This window comes from Lissotriton helveticus, chromosome 9 (genome assembly GCF_964261635.1).
Source record: "Lissotriton helveticus chromosome 9, aLisHel1.1, whole genome shotgun sequence".
Classification (NCBI taxonomy): Eukaryota; Metazoa; Chordata; class Amphibia; order Caudata; family Salamandridae; genus Lissotriton; species Lissotriton helveticus.
Window position 1 is genome coordinate 52,779,361 of NC_136070.1, and position 19,765 is coordinate 52,799,125.

Consider the following 19,765-nt stretch of genomic DNA (forward strand, 5'->3'; position numbering starts at 1 on the left):
GGTTTTTTTCTTTTTCTTTTAGTGAGGAGGCTCACTTCGTTTGCTCCACATTATATGTACAATTTCACTCCCCCGTAGTCTTTGGCAAGCTAGTGGATAATACCACACAATTACGATCCTCCAAAACGGGGTCGGTGAAGCTCCTCAATATTACACCGGTAGCCCCAGCCGACTCGAGTACTTCCAGCTGAAAAACGATCCCGACGGCAAAACCTGAGGGAATAGCGATGCCAGTTGTTGACTGTAGGCAGGGCTCCGAGATGTCTGCTGGGATATGGCAGGAATGGTGGTGGTGGTTGGCGCAGATGTTCCTGATCCAGGTGCTGCACGGGTTTGGGCACCAGAGGTGCCAGGTTGGTCGGGGTCATCCGTGGAGTGGTGAGAGGCGTCGCTATCGGTGGGCTCAGGGTCCTGCGGAGCCTGGGACTGTGATTCACCCCCCCCCTTTGTTGGGGGTAGATTCCGCACGTTGCCCTGTGGGTGTGAGAGACAGACAATGTTAATGTCATTTAATGCAACATCCATTTTTCATACACATTGTAGTTGGCACTGTTCCACCTGGTAGTTGTCTATGCTTTGGATTATCCTCAATGTTCACTTGTGGATGGGTATGTTGTGGCGTCAGATTGATCTGTGCTCAGGAGTCATTGACATGTGGGGGCATATTTACAATAACTGGCATAGCCCTGCATATCAGCAGGGATTGGACAGTCATTGTGCACCACAGCTATGCCAGCATGGATGCGACACATTTACAATGCAGAGCACCATGGGTGAAAAACTGCACAGCTGCGTCACGCATCTGTGCCATAGAAGTGGCGCATTGCTGGAGTTGCGTCACCAGCCCAACGCAGCTCCAACAATGCTATGTGGGGCCCTATATGCACAATGCTGTATCAATCCTTACGCCTGCTTCAAGCATGCACTGGGCTTTGATGCAGCATGTGCTTAAAAGTGACTGAGTGAAATCATGTAGATTTCACTCAGCCACTTTGGGAGGCGTTGCTGTGCCGGAACGCCCACCCACCCCCCACCCCCCGTGCCAGAACACATACTTCTGGCGCAGGCCTTTAGAACGTGACACATCTCCCAGATGCGTCACCTTGAAAATACACAGCACCATGGCGCCACTTTTGTGCTGCCGCTACGTCACAAAGGTGACGCAAGGGCGGCGTGAGAGAAGCGCAAGGGGCTTGTGAATCTGCAGCTTGCATTTTTTGCTTGGATGCTTCAGCAGATCTGTATTGGTTTTGTTGTGTTACATAACCATTGTGACAGTGGGGCACTCCATTGCCTATCCCAGGAGGGTATGTTTGTGTAAGGGGGGTGTAACAGGCCATGCTGGTAGGTGCAGTCTTATTTGGAACTGGGCCTCCCTCGTGGTGTGGCTGTCCCCCCATGGAGCATGCTGCCATGACAGTGGTTGTGAGTTCCTGTCAAAGATATCTGACCTTGTTGTCCTGGTGTTTGCGTTTGCACTGGTCCCAGGGGGCCTTGTGCTGCCTACACCAGGGCCCAGTGTCAGCTATCTTGTCAGTACTTTCCCACTCCCTGTGCATTGAGCATGGTGCATGGGTGTGTACCTGGGACACATGGGATGAGGGCAATTGAGCATGGGCGTCCACAGAAATGTTTCTAGTGGTAGGCAATTTTTTTACTTGATCACCATCTGCCTTGCACCCTTCTCACCACTGCTTTGCACCCTTCTCCGCTCTGCCTTGCACCCTTCTCGCCCTCCCCCTTGCACCCTTCTCGCCCTCCCCCTTGCACCCTTCTTGCCCTCCCCCTTGCACACTTCTCTCCCTCCCCCTTGTACCCTGCTCCACCTCCGCCTTGCACCCTTTTCTACCATGCACACTTCTCACCTCCCCCTTGCACCCTTCTCGCCTTCTGCCTTTCACCCTTCTCAGACACCCCCTTGCACCCTTCTCCACTCTGCCTTGCACCCTTCTCGCCCTCCCCCTTGCACCCTTCTCGCCCTCCCCTTTGCACCCTTCTCGCCCTCCCCCTTGCACCCTTCTCCCCTCCCCCTTGTACCCTGCTCCAACTCCGCCTTGCACCCTTTTCTCCCATGCACACTTCTCACCTCCCCCTTGCACCCTTCTCGCCTTCTGCCTTTCACCCTTCTCAGACACCCCCTTGTACCCGTCACACCCAATGGAGAGGGCTGCCACCTGGAACAATGTCACCATTTCAAAAACATGATGGACTAGGTCTGGCCCTGACTGGGCCCACACCAGACACACTGGCGATCCAGGGGGGGCAAGAGTCCCCCTTGCCCCCCCTGCAGACGCCCATGCAATTGGGTCTGATTTGAAGTCCCACAATGCATTTTATGACACCCACCCTCCCAGCATACCGGACGTCCATTTTTGGGTCTGTGCTTCCTGTAGCATGGGACATAGCATGGCCTTGCTTTCTCAATGGGGCATGCACATGTTAGGGCATTAGCGTTGTTTTTGGATGTAGTTGTGGGTGGTGGGCGCCTGGGGGTTGGTGCGGGCATTTTTTGTACTTGGGGTGTGGATGCCATTACCCCCATGTTACATGAGTTGTTTGTGTACTCACCAGGCTCTACAACTCCTTCAATTCCATGTACTCCCACCGGCTGTAGCAGGGCCATCACCTTCTCCTCCCAGGGCTGGTACTGTACTGGTCTGCGGGCACCACTGCCTCCAGTGTGCTGGCTCTGTTGGTACTCCTCATCCATCTTCCACTTGATCATCCTCTGCAGATTGTACCACCTGGCCTGGCACTCCTTCATTGTGCGTCTGATAGGTGCAACAGCATTCACCCCATTGACTATCTTCTCCCTCAGCTGTGTTTTCTCAGCTATGCTGGTCCGTCTGACCAATTTGCCAAACAGCTGTGGCTCGACTCTGATGACTTCATCTACAAGGATCTCCAACTCCTCCTTTGTCAACTTTGGATTCTTCTGTGTGGACATGGTGTGGGGTGAGGGTGTTTATGGATGTGGGTGTGTGGGTCTGAATGTGGAGGGGGGTGTGGGTCAGAATGTGATTGGGGGTATGTGTGAAGGTGGATGTGTACAGTTGGTGGTGTGTTGGCAGTGTGTCTTGCTAATTGTGTCTGTTGCAAACGATCATGGTTTGTGTGTGTGGGCTCTTTTTATTGGTCCATTTGTGGGTGGGGCTTAGTTTGAATTTTTGATGGGTGTGTTATAAAGGGTGTTTCTGAGTTAGCCCCTCTGTTTGCCTGTTTGGCTCTGGCCAGGACATTCATTTCCATGGTTTGTACACTTGAGACGTGTTTTGTGGTTTTGTGTGAGTCGTTTTCACCCTCCTTGTGCTGTTTTACAGTGTTCGCGTGGTTCAGTACGGCTGGTTTACTTGTATTTGCTTCTGTTTATTTGTGTGTGCTACGCGATGTTGTCGGGATACGAGTCGTTTTCTACATCCTTGTGCTGTTTTTAGGGGTTTGGGTGCGCTTTGTTCAGGGGAGGTTCGTCTCGTATTTGATTTTGTGGCTGGCTCATACGCGGCGTTTTTACGGGGTTTGCGTGCGCTTCGTTCAGGGGGTTCGTCTCGTATTTGATTTTGTGGCTCGCTCATACGCAATGTTTTTACGGGGTTTGCGTGCGCTTCGTTCAGGCGGGGTCATCTCGTATTTGATTTTGTGGCTCGCTCATACATGAAGTTTTCCATACGAATCGCAGCTCGTACACGACATTTTCCGTACCAATCGCGTTCTGATTACCCTGTCTGGATCGTACTTGTCGGGTCGTACAGTATGTTTACGATTCGTACGGTTCACTTTCAGGGTCCATTTTGTATGGATTTTCCCTTGCTTTTCGTACGGTTCGCAAAGAATCAGACGTATTTTTTTCCTACAGATCGTACTACGCGATTCGGACGGATTTGTACGATTCGTACGGAAACGGCTACGAATTCGAATCGTCGTACAGATTCGTTTCCCGAATCAGAATCCACCCCAAAGTGTATTACTTGTGGACGAGGCTGGCTTTGTGGAATTAAGCTAATAATAACAGGGACAGAGGAAATTGCAACAAGCTCTCGGCATTGCGTGGCGGGGAGCGGGGGAGCAGATTCCTTATGTTTAAGAGCTTGCAGGAGGAGCGGCTCCTTTAACAAGCTCTCGGCATTGCGTGGTGGGGGAGCGGATTCCTTTGAAGTCTGATGCCGAGGCTCACAGGCTGCCAAATGGTGTGCGATGTGCACACGCCTGCACACATCCACTGTAGGTAATCCGCCTTTGGGTGCATTTTTGAGAGCCCTTATTTAAGTCTCGCTGAGAACGCATGCTCAGCTCAGCAAGACCTAAACATGACATTGTTTCACTAATAAGCTAAGAAAGTCTGCATTTGCATATCATCTGCATTACAGGTGTGTTTTTTTCAGATGAATAGTGAAAACCTGGATCTTTCTGAATTTTGTTTTCAACATTTCTACTGCATGTTTCCTGAAATCTGTTTATTACACCTTTTTGCTTGCTTGCTAACATCGTGAAATGGCTTATGGGCCTTTTACCTTCTATGGAAACGTTTCTTTGCATACAATGAATCTCCTTTGCTACATTTTATTCAACAGTGTAATGGTGACATTACCAGTACACAGTGTATTTGAGGCACACATAAGAACATGAAAAAGATACAAAATAAATAATAAAATGTCAGCTTATAAATCACTTTTTACTTGTTTGATTTTAATGTCAATTTTATCATGACGATTTTATCAAGAAATATATTTTAAAAGGCCATCATTAAATTAACTGAGTTACTTATATTTTCTTTTAGTAGGAAAAAAGCTGTAAGTATGAAACATGCAAAGGGATCTTTTTATGCAAATGAAAAATCAAAGAAGATAATTTTTGCATTTCTTTTTTCAAAATAAGTAATAGGGAATGAGTCAAACAGATTTTACTCCCTCCACTATTGTATCAATATTTTTGCTCCAAAACAGGAAGCTAATTGTGATTGTAATGCAAAACAAATGGTGAATCCTACTATTTCATATGTATCTTGTTATAATATTAATATGTTTTAAACAAGATAACAGGCCAGTTAATGACCCTAAAAAAGGTGCAAACCGATTTTTAACTATTTTGGTTCAATGGGGTATACAAATTTAGCAAACTGAGATAGTAATAATCTTAGCTGATTTTTTTCACCTTTGAAAAGTGGAGAAAAATGTATTTTATGTATTTGTTATCCAAACACAAGAAACATGTTGTGAAATTAGTCAGCTCCATTTTTCCCCAAATCTTCTTTCTTCTTATGCTTCAGACACAAACAATAAAAAATGCTGCTAAATATAGGTGTATTTTGTATCAATCCATATTTTATGAACTAAAGTTACTAGCTATAAGAACCTGCTTTCATTAAAGAATTACAGATATTTCACGGAGTTCCACAGTATATTTAACAGACTCAAAAAAAGCAAGAGGCAGCAATCGGGGACACTCTGGTCCTGATTCGCAAAGGTAAACTTACATCTTGTGTAACTTTACTATTTTTTTTTGTATTCACGATCTCACTTTAATTTTACTAAAATTCATTTTAGAACTGCGGTGACTCTGTACTTCAAAATACATCTTTTTATGTCTGGTATTATCTGCAATTGTAAAATTTATATTAGTAAAATTAAAATTAAACTGGCAGTTTGCGAATACCAATAAAAATGGTAAATTTACAAAAAGGTGTAAGTTTACTTTTGCGAATCAAGCCCTAACAGTGCAATGGATTTGGTCAAAATGGCTGCCTAGGTGAGAGGTGTGTTGCAACGTGCAAAGTAAGCTCCTAATATAGAGGACGGAAGGATCCCCACTACCAATTAAAAGGGGATTCTCCCCCAGAAAAGAGACACATTTTTAAATTAGTTATGGAACTACTTTCTTCTGAAACTTCAGAAATATTTTCCCAAACATAGCCTTTCTTTTTCAGCTCCCTTATGAAAACTGGAAAAATTGGTGTAGTTTCTGGCACTTTCTGCAGCATGTATGTCTGGACAACCCACTTGTATCTTAGAAGTGCAGATATATGTGTGAAAAAACCCTATCAAATTTTAGTAAATACCCAGAAAGTTAGCCCTAAGGGGGTGTAAATCATATTTGTACAGGATTTCTCTAACCAACACTGGAAATGGTCATGGAATCCAGGCATGTGAAACTCTGGAGATAATTTAAGAGTATTTATTTTAACCAGGCAACAAAAGTTATTCACTCATATTTCACTGACTTAGGCCAGTTTTTTTAATTGGAAAATTTGGAGTAAATTAACAGAAGGGAAAGTTGCTCTCATTGACAGCAAGCGTCAAACTATGGTAGAAAATTGTCTTTGTAAACCAGGCCCATTGATCCCAAGTTCACAGATGCAAGGCCTGATTCACTAAGGAGTTTTACAGATATATGCAAGACTTGCGCCTGGGACAAGGTACAATTTATGCATGTAGATAAGTATAAGTACAGGCATAATCCTGTGAAATATGAAAGGTGCCCATGTGAATGTGTTGCTTGTACATTCATCGTTCTGCCGTAAGTCTCAGAGCTTTTCTATGGACGTTTAGCAAATCTGTGAAGGATTTTTCTTTGCAGTTTCCTTGTACAGAGTGAGATCATGCACAATGTATTTGCACATTTTCCTTTTACAGAGTTTGCTCATGTGCAATGTCTTTGCACATTTTCCTTTCACAGAGTTTGCTCATGTGCAATGTCTTTGCACAGTTTCCTTTTGCAGAGTTTGCTCATGCACAATTCTTTGCAGATTTTCCTTTTACAGAGTTTGCTCATGCACAATGTCTTTGCACATTTTCCTTTTACAGAGTTTGCTCATGCACAATGTCTTTGCATATTTTCCTTTAACAGAGTTTGCTCATGTGCAATGTCTTTGCACAGTTTCCTTTTGCAGAGTTTGCTCATGCACAATTCTTTGCAGATTTTCCTTTTACAGAGTTTGCTCATGCACAATGTCTTTGCACATTTTCCTTTTACAGAGTTTGCTCATGCACAATGTCTTTGCACATTTTCCTTTTACAGAGTTTGCTCATGTGCACTGTCTTTGCACAGTTTCCTTTTGCAGAGTTTGCTCATGCACAATTCTTTGCAGATTTTCCTTTTACAGAGTTTGCTCATGCACAATGTCTGCACATTTTCCTTTTACAGAGTTTGCTCATGCTCAATGTCTCTGCAGAGGGGGACCCCCGTAGGGGCTAGGGAGCCGTCGCCATAACCATGCGGCGAGCCCCCGAAGGGGCAACAAAGGGGGGAAGACGGCCCGGGAACGAAAAGAAAAATGCGGGAAAACGGGGTCTCCCGAGCAAGCAGGGGGACCCCGGAAGGTGCCGGGCTGCCCCCCCCCCCCCCCCCCCTTGCGCCTTGCTTCCGCCGCCGCGCGCCAACCAATGGGGGGGGCAGGCGATATTCAAACCCCCCAATGGGGGGGTTTCCCCAGGTGGAGACATACCTGATGGGGGGCATATAAGCGCGCTCCCCCCAGTGATACTCCTATGCACAGGAGCGGGGGGAGCAGCACGGCGCGAAGGAACTTTTGTGGGCACGGCAGACGACGACGGACGACGGGAGACCGTGCTGCCCCCGGAGAAGAGACACCGGCACTGGGAGCGAAGACGACCGCGACCGGAGCCCACCCGACGCGGCCGGCACCTAGCTGGGGCCATCGCTGTGAGGGGCGGACAGAAGCACGACCGGTGCCCGCCAGGCGCTTTACATCAGAAGACCGCGACCGGAGCCCACCCGACGCGGCCTGCACCGAGCCTGGGCCATCGGTGTGAGGGGCGGATAGGAGCACGACCGGTGCCCGCCAGGCGCTTTACATCAGAAGACCGCGACCGGAGCCCACCCGACGCGGCCTGCACCGAGCCTGGGCCATCGGTGTGAGGGGCGGACAGGAGCACGACCGGTGCCCGCCAGGCGCTTTACATCAGAAGACCGCGACCGGAGCCCACCCGACGCGGCCTGCACCGAGCCTGGGCCATCAGTGTGAGGGGGCGGACAGGAGCACGACGGTGCGCGCCGGAGCCCACCCGACGGCACCGGCAAGCACAGCCAACTAGGAGGTGAGGCCGCCCCCCCCTACGTCCCCGGACTGACCAGTACTCCCGGAGCCCGCCCGGACTTACCAGACTCCCGGAGCCCCGCCCGGCTCATCCGAGAGCCGATAGAGAGTGTCCGCTCAGGCAGCCGGGGAGCAGGCAGGGAAACCGGTGGGCGCCCTCTGGTGGCGGAAAAGAGGCAACAAAAAGGCCCTACGAGCAGAGCCCAAGCAACGGAGGCAGGGCAGCACCTGCAGGGCCAGTGATATTGGTGCATAACTTTCGGCGGCTGCACCCCGCCACGGAGAGCAACAAGAGGCGGGCTTTTGGTGCACAACTTGCTAGCGGCAGCACCCCGCTTTACACACAATAGACAACAGGAACAAGGGCAGCCCAAGCGCTAAGGCATGGCCAAGAAAGGGGGCCCAAAGAAGGGCCACGACGACCTGAACGACCTGCTGCGGAAGATCCGCGCAGCATCAGAGGCGCACGGGGACGGATGGCTGCAGGAGCATCTCAACCGCGACCCGGACGAAGGAACAAGCAGGGGACGGGGCAACGCGACCACGCCCCCCGCGGCTAAGAGAAGCAGGAAGGCGCCAGCGAAGCTGGCGGATGCAGCACCGGCCAAGAAAGCGCCAAAAAGAACCCAGCCAATTGCAGCCAGCACGGCGGTGGCGGGGGCGGACAAGGGGACCAGCGACACGCCAACCAATGGTGAGCATATTAGCGCGATCATACAAGAATGTTGCAAAGCAATGGCGCCAATGTTATTGCAAGGGCTGGGGGTCCAGAACACGGGGGGTGCGAGGGCTCAGCCGAGTGAGGGGCAAGGGACAGGGCGACCGGAGGGAACCGCGCCCCCACAGGGGGAAGGGGCCACAGGGGCTCCCTGGTACCTACTCAACCCGGGCGCGGCACGACAGCAGCAGATAATAGGGCAGACATATGCCGCGGCAGGGGGCGAGGGGGGGTTGCCCACAGCAGCGTGGGGGGAGGCCCAACGGGTGAGCGGGACCCCAATGACCACAGCAATAACGGGGGCGTACGCCAGACCCTCCCCAGGCCCCGCACCCCTGACCACCAGAGCCACAGGGTTAGCCAGCATGATCCCCATAGCAGTAAAGGAGAGAATATGGCGGAAAGAGTTCATAGACATCTTCTCCTTATTGGAAATACAACTAGAAGGGCTAGACCTGACCACATGTGACAAGAAGGAGGAAGACAGGAGGGAGAGGAGACGGGAGAGGAAAGAGCGCTCATTTGATAATTGGTTGGACGCATTCAGGATTATGGCGTGCATAATAGTTGAAAAGTTCCCACAATGCGCAGCGGATTTATGGTTATACGAGGCGAACATACACAATGCGCAAAGGCAGTTCCCGGGGGAGGCGTGGCTTGAATACGATAAGGGTTTCAGGCTTAAAATGCAGACGCACCCCGAGATGGAGTGGAATGAGGAGGATGTGTCAGGTTTCATCCATAAGATGATGGTAGCAAAGGAGGCCAGGTCCTGGGGGGGCAGGGCCGAGCACTCTTACCGGAGCTCCTTTCAAAGAGGGAAAGGAAGGCCATTTCAGAAACATAAACACTTCAACACAGGAAAAGTATCGCACACAAGCGGACCGCCAGCAATATGCTGGAAATTCGAGTCCAATGAATGCACATTTGGGGCGTCATGTAAATTCTCACACACATGTTCAGCATGCGGGGGAGGGCACCCGGCGGCAAACTGCAAGCGCAGAGAGAGCCATAAGCACGACAAGAAAGAGGGGAAGAAGCACTGAGGCGCGCAGGGCGGGCCACGAGGGTGAAGCGCGACAGGGTACCCCCTCCCTAGCATGGTCCCCCATCAACACTCAACGGCTGCGCGCGCTAGCAAACAGATACCACAATAAGTCAGACGCAAAAATATTAGTCCAGGGATTTGAGGAGGGTTTTACCATACCTTTCAAGGGCCCCCTCCCCCCCAGCTGCGGGCGGAACTTGGCCTCGGCAATGCAGCACCCAGGGGTGGTGGCGAAAAAGATAGAGAAGGAGAAGCTATTGGGCAGGATTGAGGGCCCCCTCCCGGCATCGGCGAGGGAAGGACTGGTCACCTCCCCACTGGGGGTGGTCCCCAAGAAGGAAGCAGGGCAGTTTAGATTGATCCACCACCTGTCATTCCCAGACGGACTGTCTGTCAATGACGGGATCGAGTCAGAGGTGTGCTCGGTGAGCTACTCCACGATAGACGACGCAATAGACCTGATAAGGGCCTCAGGGAGCGGCACACTCATGGCAAAGGCAGACATCGAATCGGCGTTTCGCCTCCTCCCAGTCCACCCCAACAGCTTTCACCTTTTAGGCTTCCAGTGGGAGGGACAGTACTACCACGACAAGGCAATGCCAATGGGCTGCTCAGTGTCATGTGCCTACTTCGAGCTGTTCAGCACATTCGTCGAATGGGCATTACACGACCACCACCCAGCGGGCGGTAAGCTGCACTACTTAGGCGATTTCCTATTTACCGGCCCCGCCGACTCCCCGGTGTGCAGGAACACGTTGGGGGCATTCATCAAACTTGCTGGTGAGTTAGGGATCCCTTTGTCCAAAGAGAAAACTGAAGGGCCCACGACAAGGATCACGTTCTTAGGGATAGAACTAGACTCGGTAGCAGGCACGTCAAGGCTCCCCCTAGAGAAGGTAGAGGACATCCGGGGAGAGATAAAAAGCATGCGCGGGCGGGACAAAGCCACACTGAGGGAGTTGCAGCAACTGATTGGGAAACTGAATTTCGCCACCAGGGTCATCCCAGCAGGCAAGGTGTTCGCAAGGAGACTGACAAAACTCACGCGCGGCATTACACACAAGCACTACCATGTGCGACTAGGGTCTGAGGTGAAAAGGGACCTGGAAGTGTGGGATGCCTTCCTAGCAGACTTCAACGGGGTGCTGATCTGGAGGGAAGGTTGGCTGACTTGCAAACAGATCGAGCTGTACACGGATGCGTCAGGAAGCACAGGGTTTGGCGCGCTCTTGAGGGACAAGTGGTGCGCGGGCCAGTGGCCGGACAGCTGGCGCAGACAGGGTGTCACAACAAACATAACATTTTTAGAGCTGTTTCCCATTGTGGTAGCACTGGTGATTTGGAGAGAAGAACTCAAAAACATGAAACTGACCCTATGGTCGGACAACAAAGGCGTAGTGCAGGCTATAAACAGGGGGTCGGCCAGGTGCCCAGACACACTGAGACTAATGCGCCGTCTGGTTACATTACAGTTGGAGGGCAACATAGACCTACGAGCAAGACACGTGCCAGGGGTGGAGAACGAGATAGCGGACGCCCTGTCCAGAGGCATGATGAGCAAATTCAGGGAGCTCGCCCCCAGGGCAGACTCGGAAATGACCCCTTTCCCGCCCCAGCTGTGGAAGCTGGCGGGGCAGACCTCTCAGAACTGATCACCCAAGCCCTGGCCCCTGGGGCGGCGAGGAGATACACAAAATACTTAGCCACAGTACTCAAAGTAGGGGGCATACACTCACTAGCCATACCGAGCGCCACGCACAGGGCGGCAGAACTATTCATCAGCTGGGCATACAAGAACGGCAAATCCAGGTCATGGACACAAGCCCACCTTTCAGCCGTGTCACACCATGCAAAGCTGGAAACTGGACACAACCCACTGGCATCACACTACATAAAGATTGCAATGAAGGGGTGGAAGAGGAAGGAAGGAAAGAAAGAGGACACAAGGCGCCCAATAGACTTCACCAGATTAGGGGCACTGCTGCAGGCACTAGACAGAGTGACAGCGGGGGAGTACGAGCGAGTGCTATTCAGGGCAGCATTCACCATGGCCTTCTTTGGGGCATTCCGCATCAGCGAACTGGTGGCCCCCGCCAGGGAGGGCCAAGCGGAGCGCTGCCTATGGGCTAGCGATGTGACACCAGGTGCCGGGCGAATAGATCTGGCGCTGCGGCGGTCGAAGACGGACCAGGAGGGACGGGGGGCCACGGTGACCCTACACTGCATACAGAACAAAGAACACTGCGCAGTCTGCTGCCTCTTAACCTTTATGGCAATACGCCCGGCGGGACACGGCCCCCTGCTTATCCACAGGGATGGGTCACACTTGAGCAAATTCCAGTTTATAGCAGTGATGCGCCAGGCCCTCAGCAGCGCGGGCCTGCCGCCAGGGTCCTTTGGATCACACTCATTCCGAATAGGGGCGGCCACGACCGCTGCACAACACGGGATGCCCGAGGCAAGAATTCAGGCAGTGGGGAGGTGGCGCTTGCGAGCGTACAAATCTTACGTGAGGCCCCAGCTACTGTGACTAAAAGACACACAGGGTGGGCGTGAGAGTGACCGGTCGCTTTTCATTTGCATCAACAGGGAGCAGACCCCGCCTTGTGTGGGTGGTGGGCCACTCTTTTATCAAGCGGATGGGCGCGTGGTGGGAGCACAAGGGGCGACGGCTCAAGAACAGGCCACAACACACGTGCATCCGCTGGTTTGGCCAGTCAGGCATGCACTGGTTTCAACTCACAACGGCCCTCAAGAAAATAAGGGAGGGGGCAGGGCGCCACCCAGACGTCCTGATCATCCACCTCGGGGGGAACGACCTGGCCACAATGGGTCGGAGGGCCCTCCTCTTTGGAATACAGAACGACCTGGGGGAAACAGCCAGGAGGTGCGGAAAAACGGCGATCATTTGGTCTGAAGTGATCAGCAGGCAGGAGTGGCGTGGCGCCGAGTCGTATAAAGGCGTGGAAAACTCGAGGAAAAAGCTCAACCTCACAGTAAGCAAATTTTGCAGAGCAAACGGCCTGGGCTTCATCAGACATGGGTTGATTCACACCGGGCGCCCGGAATACTACGCAACCGACGGGGTGCACCTGTCTGAGCAGGGGATGGAGATCTTCTGGAGCAATCTGTGGGGCGCCATGGGGTTAGCAGGTTGCCAATGAATAACAGGAGGTGAGGGGGGAGCCGCAGGAAGACGGGAGCCTCCCTGACGGCGTGGCGAAGGGCTACGCGGAGAACGGTTGGTACGGAGGCACACCGGAGAGCGGTGCGCCAGAATAGGTCCACTCACCTTCAGATGCCGCACGGCTGGGTGAGATGGCCTAAGGACAGCGGCTCTGGGATGCCTCACGGCTGGGTGACATGCGACGAAGGGAAGGGGGAATATGCAGAGACGGCGCTCGCAGCCCAGCCCCCGCCGGATGGCAGGGCACAACAAGGTCCGAAAGGTAGCGAGGCAGCCTAACTCTGGGACAACGAATATCCCCTTCCCGCGCTGAGGAAGCGCAAGGAAATCCAACCTACAGAAAAACCGCCCCAAAAGGGGTAAGAGACATTGGCAAGGAAATGTATATGACATAACATGCAAATGCAAGTAATACCTGTTTCCTTGTAACCCTTAATAAACTGCGGCCAACAAATGACCACCACGAAGAAGGGTGTAGTGGCTTTCTTGGCGGGAAGGGAAGTAAGAAATGTTATGTGTATTTCACTGCGGGAGTGGGGCAGAGTGCGCAGGTTACTGCAGAGGCGGACCCCCGTAGGGGCTAGGGAGCCGTCGCCATAACCATGCGGCGAGCCCCCGAAGGGGCAACAAAGGGGGGAAGACGGCCCGGGAACGAAAAGAAAAATGCGGGAAAACGGGGTCTCCCGAGCAAGCAGGGGGACCCCGGAAGGTGCCGGGCTGCCCCCCCCCCTTGCGCCTTGCTTCCGCCGCCGCGCGCCAACCAATGGGGGGGGCAGGCGATATTCAAACCCCCCAATGGGGGGGTTTCCCCAGGTGGAGACATACCTGATGGGGGGCATATAAGCGCGCTCCCCCCAGTGATACTCCTATGCACAGGAGCGGGGGGAGCAGCACGGCGCGAAGGAACTTTTGTCCCACCCACCCACACCAAGGGATCAGCATTGTCGCAGGGCTGAAAGAGGGAAAAGAGCTTCGCGAAGGGCTATGCGGAGAACGGTTGGTACGGAGGCACACCGGAGAGCGGTGCGCCAGAATAGGTCCACTCACCTTCAGATGCCGCACGGCTGGGTGAGATGGCCTAAGGACAGCGGCTCTGGGATGCCTCACGGCTGGGTGACATGCGACGAAGGGAAGGGGGAATATGCAGAGACGGCGCTCGCAGCCCAGCCCCCGCCGGATGGCAGGGCACAACAAGGTCCGAAAGGTAGCGAGGCAGCCTAACTCTGGGACAACGAATATCCCCTTCCCGCGCTGAGGAAGCGCAAGGAAATCCAACCTACAGAAAAACCGCCCCAAAAGGGGTAAGAGACATTGGCAAGGAAATGTATATGACATAACATGCAAATGCAAGTAATACCTGTTTCCTTGTAACCCTTAATAAACTGCGGCCAACAAATGACCACCACGAAGAAGGGTGTAGTGGCTTTCTTGGCGGGAAGGGAAGTAAGAAATGTTATGTGTATTTCACTGCGGGAGTGGGGCAGAGTGCGCAGGTTATTGCACAGTTTCCTTTTACAGAGTTTGCTCATGTGCAATGTCTTTGCACAGTTTCCTTTTACAGAGTTTGCTCATGCACAATGTCTTTGCACAGTTTCCTTTTACAAATTTTGCTCATGCACAATGTCTTTGCACAGGTGAACAACACTAAACACATCCTTCTCAGAGGTGTGCAAGGGGAGCGGTCAGGTCAGATCTTGACTTTCATCTTAGGCGAAGTTTGCAAATTTTCCCTTGTCATCTTTGTCTGAGTACATTTCTCTGTTCTTTGCACAATAAAGTGAGATCATTTTCATCGTGATCAAACTCAACGAAGGTCAATATACACATTTATTTTTCCTATGAATGGTCACTTTTTTCTGAGCTTTTCTGTGAACCATTGGCAAATCTGTAAAAGATTTTTCTTTGCACCATTACCTTTTACAGAGGTTTCCCACACACAATTTCTTTGCACTGGTGAACAACACCAAATCCATCATTCTGAGTTTGGCAGTGAATCTAAAATCAGGTACAAACGCGACTTTAACCTGAATTTGTGCTCGTAGTTGGGTGCAAATTGTGCATTGACTCAGAGTTTTCCCCATACAAATCCCTTACTGCATGGGGATAACATTTGGGAATGATGGAAAATGTGCTTATAAGACCTTCCCGCACCTTAGTCGTGTTCTTCGGTCTGCCGGACTTCAAAATGGAGGTGAGTCTGTGGGCGCAGTGTTGAGCATCGTTGAAAACATGGAACGGTGGGAATTTGGGTTGGCTGGGGCTGATCCTGGCACTTACAGTACAACATGTAGGACAACATGAAAGTGCTCTGAAGTCAAAAGTTGGCAGCATTTGGGGAATCTGAAGGCGATCATAAATACACGCTAAAACCACACGTGTCACCTTCTTGAAGCGGCAACTAGGCACAATGGGCAGGACTGACCTAAAAACGTCCTCAGCAAAACCAAAGAGGATGATGGACGGAGTGTTGACCATTGCAAGCACTCATCCGAGTCAACTGATTTGGGTTTAATCCATCATCATTCCTTAGCTCACTCCGCCATCCCAGTTCAGACATAGCCATATGGAAATCAGTCTGACCCTGTGCCTCATGGGAACAGTCCAGCCCGAACTGCCAAGCCATGTCTTCCTTGGACCGGAAACAAGCATCCTGGGACCGGTCCCTTTGGTTTTGCTTTGTTCGCTCTAAGTTGGAAGGGTATGCCCAGACGTGGGTCCCGTGCTCACTTTGCCACTGGATTCAAGCTAGCCTGGTTGATGACGGCTGATTAGCCAGAATGCTTGTTTCCGTTCCAGGGAAGACATGGCTTGGCAGTCGGGCTAGACTGTTCCCATGAGGCACAGGGTCAGACTGATTTACATATGGCCATGTCTGAACTGGGCTGGCACGGTGAGCTAAAGAATGATGATGGATTAAAACCAGGGACATCCAATGGGATCCCTCTTAGCTCTTCGAATTAATACCGTCAGACTTGAAGGGTGAACCTAGAAGACATTCTCTCCAGCATTAGCAGAATCTCCTTTCCCGTGTTGGCATTATTTACCCTATATATTCTCTTACAGTGCTATGAGCATGAGGCTGCTACTTCCTTAATGTGCAGCCAGAAGATCTTGATATTTCCCTATATATGTGGCCAGCCAATATTTTCAACACCTGAGCTGTTCAAAATCAGACAACTGCAATGCTCTTGTTATTGGCATCGACAAATCACAGAGGATGAAACTACAATCACTGCAAAACACGGCAGCACGATAGTTACTAAATATTCCCAAAGGCCATTCCACCTCGGGGGGCATAAGATCACTTCATTAGCTCCCGATCCAGCAACAGGTGGAATTTAAGGCCCTCTGTCTGGTGCATAAGGCACTTTATGGAGGTGGTCCGGTGGAAATCCGGAAAGTGTTCTCATGGTACACCCCCACCAGAATTCTTAGATCTACAAACACGGGCCTTTTCCATACTCCTAAATTTCAGAGAGCAAGATGGGGGGGGGTCGGAGTCTATCACACTGTGCAGTCATGTTATGGAACCAATTGCCTTCTACCATGAGACTTCAACCTAACTGGCAGCTTTTAAGGAAAACACTGAAATCTTGGCTGTTCCCCTAAAATTAAATCATCACTTTTACTGCCCAGTCTCCCTCCGTACACTCCTAGCGCCAAGACACCGTGCCATTCGAGCGCTTTAAGAATGACTATCCTATCGTATCCTTCAGCTGTCCTTTTTGAAGCGGAACTAGAGGTAGCCTCGCAGCAGACACAGCCTGTTCGCCTGTTGAAGTGCGTATCAAAGTACGTAGCATAAACCTTTCTCTCTTGCAAATAATGTTTCTTGCTACTGTTTTGCATCCTTCCGTTGCATACTTTCTCAAATAGTCTCATCGGTGTACCCCAAACACAGTCGTGGCCGGTGCAGGTAAGAGAGGTGAGGCAGTGGGATGGGGCAGGCAGGGGGTAGTTGACAGAATAGGGAAAATAAAATAAAAAATAAATAAAACCACTTACCTTGTGCAAGGTAAGTGATTTTATTTTTAATTTTTTCCCCCTATTCCGTCGTCTGTCGACTTTCCCCCTGACCCTCCCCCACCCCGCCTACCAGGCTTACCTGCACCGGCCGCTACTGCCCAAACTCCTGCATGAATACATCCTCACTCCCTTTCTTTCAAATGACCCTCTGATTACTCTCCATCCCCTGCATGCCTCCTCTCTCTGAAAGAAAATTCTTTGGGGCAGATTTACAAGAAACTGACACATCTGTAGCGATGTGTCAGTTTCCCTGCGCGAGCCTGGGATACCCCTGCGCCACCATGGATGCGCCGTATTTACAATATTATTTACAACAAGGGGTGGTGATGGACATCACCACCCCCTTTTCTGAATCGTTTTTGGCCACTATAGGTGTGGCAGGGTATACTCAGACATGAGTCCCTTGCTCACTGCTCCATCAGGATTCAAGCAAGCCGGGCCGACGAGGCTGAAATGCCAGAAACCGGTCCCCGGTAGCTTGTCTCCTTTCTGGTGAAGAATTGGCTTGGTAGTTTGGTCTGCCCTGTTCCCATGATGCACTGGGCCAGGGACAGACTAATTTGCATATAGCCAGGTTCTGAGCTGGGATGGGGCAGTGAGCTAAATAACGGTGATGGATCAAGCCCTGATCTTTGGACTGGGTAAGAGTGGTCTGCTTAATTCAGACACTCTGTTCATCACCACCCCCTTTTCTGAATCGTATTTACAATATGGCGCACCATGGCGCAAGGATTGAGACATGCGTCAGAAATTCTGACACATCTGTTGCCCCAAAAGTCACACATTTCTGGAGTCAAGTCGCAAGCACAACGCAACTTCAGCAATACATGTTATGTCCTGTCCTCATTGTACTGCATCACTCCTTACGCCTGCTTCAAGCCTGCGTAAGGTTATGACGCAGTGGCGTCCTAGAAGTAGCGCAGTGAAATCTAGTAGATTTCACTGCATCACTTTTACAAGGCTTTCCTGCGGTGGAACGCCCACCCTGCATACATCATACCTGACACAGATATAATGTGACGCCAGGCTTTACAACGTGACGCATATCCTTAGATGCGTCATGCTGTAAATGGGCCGCAATGTGGCGCATTGTTTACGCCGATGCTGCATCACAAAAAGTGACACAACAGTGGCGCAAGGGGCTTGTAAATCTGCTCCTTTAAGTACATGCATGTTTGCCGTAATCTTTATTCCTTTTCTGCAAATTGTCCTCATTTCAATGAGGAATTTCAAAAAATTCACCTTTTCTTCCTTGAAAGTCATACTGGCAACCTAACCATATCCAACAATCTCCTCTGTCTCATCTGTTAACCCCACTAACAACTTACATAAACCCGCAGCCCATCACCTCCCCCCCAACTAATAGTGACACCGCGCTCCTAATAATTTACCTAAGGAGAAAAACGCCATTAATGATTGTTTGTGCCTATACAAAAAAGCATTTTTAACACCGGCGCAGGGGAGAGCACAGGGGTGCGCCCTAATCTTGTTAATACGACGCATCCCTGCATTTTTTAAATGAAGCAGCTCGGCCCAGCTAAAATGTTGCGGCACTACACTGCGCCATTTTATTGTCAACATTCCCCCTAGTGTTACAAGCCTCGTAAGGGGTGTACTCCATGGCGGTCCAGTCCCATAGGGAAACCCCTATTGGAAATGGGGAGAGGAGTTGGCTTAACGGCTAGGGCGGTCAACCTCGAATCTAGGGAACTGGGTTTGAGTCTCAGCAACGACGCTGAACACCCTGTGATTCTGGGCAAATCACTTAATCTCTCCGTGCCTAACAAAACAACAAAAAAAAAAGAATGTGTCCTCATGCAATGCAACTGGTGATATGTAAAGCGCTCTGATACACAATACGGGTCTAGTTCGCGCTATATAAAACTCTGTAAAATAAAAAAAATAAAAAATAAAAGTAAGATGTCAATACAAGGAATGCTGCATTACTCATTAATTCGGGCATTCCATGCACATAGTAGTCGGTCCGTCGCTGGTCTCAGGGTGTCCTCACCTGCGGGTCGAGACGAAGACCTGAGAGGCGCCATGAACCGCCCACAAATGAGGTGGGGTTCTTTCTGCCTAACCCTCGCCAGCCCCGCCCTGTCAAGCACCTGGCGCCCGCCCGCCGGGACATCAGATTTGCTACCCAAAGCACTGTGTTTAAACTTAATGCCATTTCCATATTGGCTTTTGGAGACATTGCTGTCAGTCAGGCGGACAATCCTTTCAGACCCCGCTGCGCCGCTACTGACGGTGTCAACGCGTCTTTAACCTTTTCATTTCCTCGCGCCCGTCGTGCTATTTAGGGGGGAAAAAAGGACCTCGGATTTACAGAGCATTTTCCACAAGCCTAGATAATCCCCCTCAAGTAGTACCCAGGGCGCCGAAGGGGCAGTTGTGGGGGAATAACATCAGGTTAAGTGTTTTATGCAGAATCGGCACTTTGGGCAATGCTAAGAGTGAGAACTGAGAATAGGCCCCACCTCCAAAAGAAAAGAAAAGAAAAGAAACAAGAGACACACCTTCTTGTGGCCTTTGATTTTTGTCAGCTCGCGCTCACGTGCACGTTTTCGCTTTTCCATTTACTGTATAGCTCACTGAAGTAAACCGGTGTTATAACAGTCATTACAAACGCAGTTTAACACGTTATTTTCATTTTTTTAAACTATCAATAAAGATACATTTATGCACGTGGAAACATGCAGTAATTCAACCAGCGGGTGCCCTGTGCTGAGG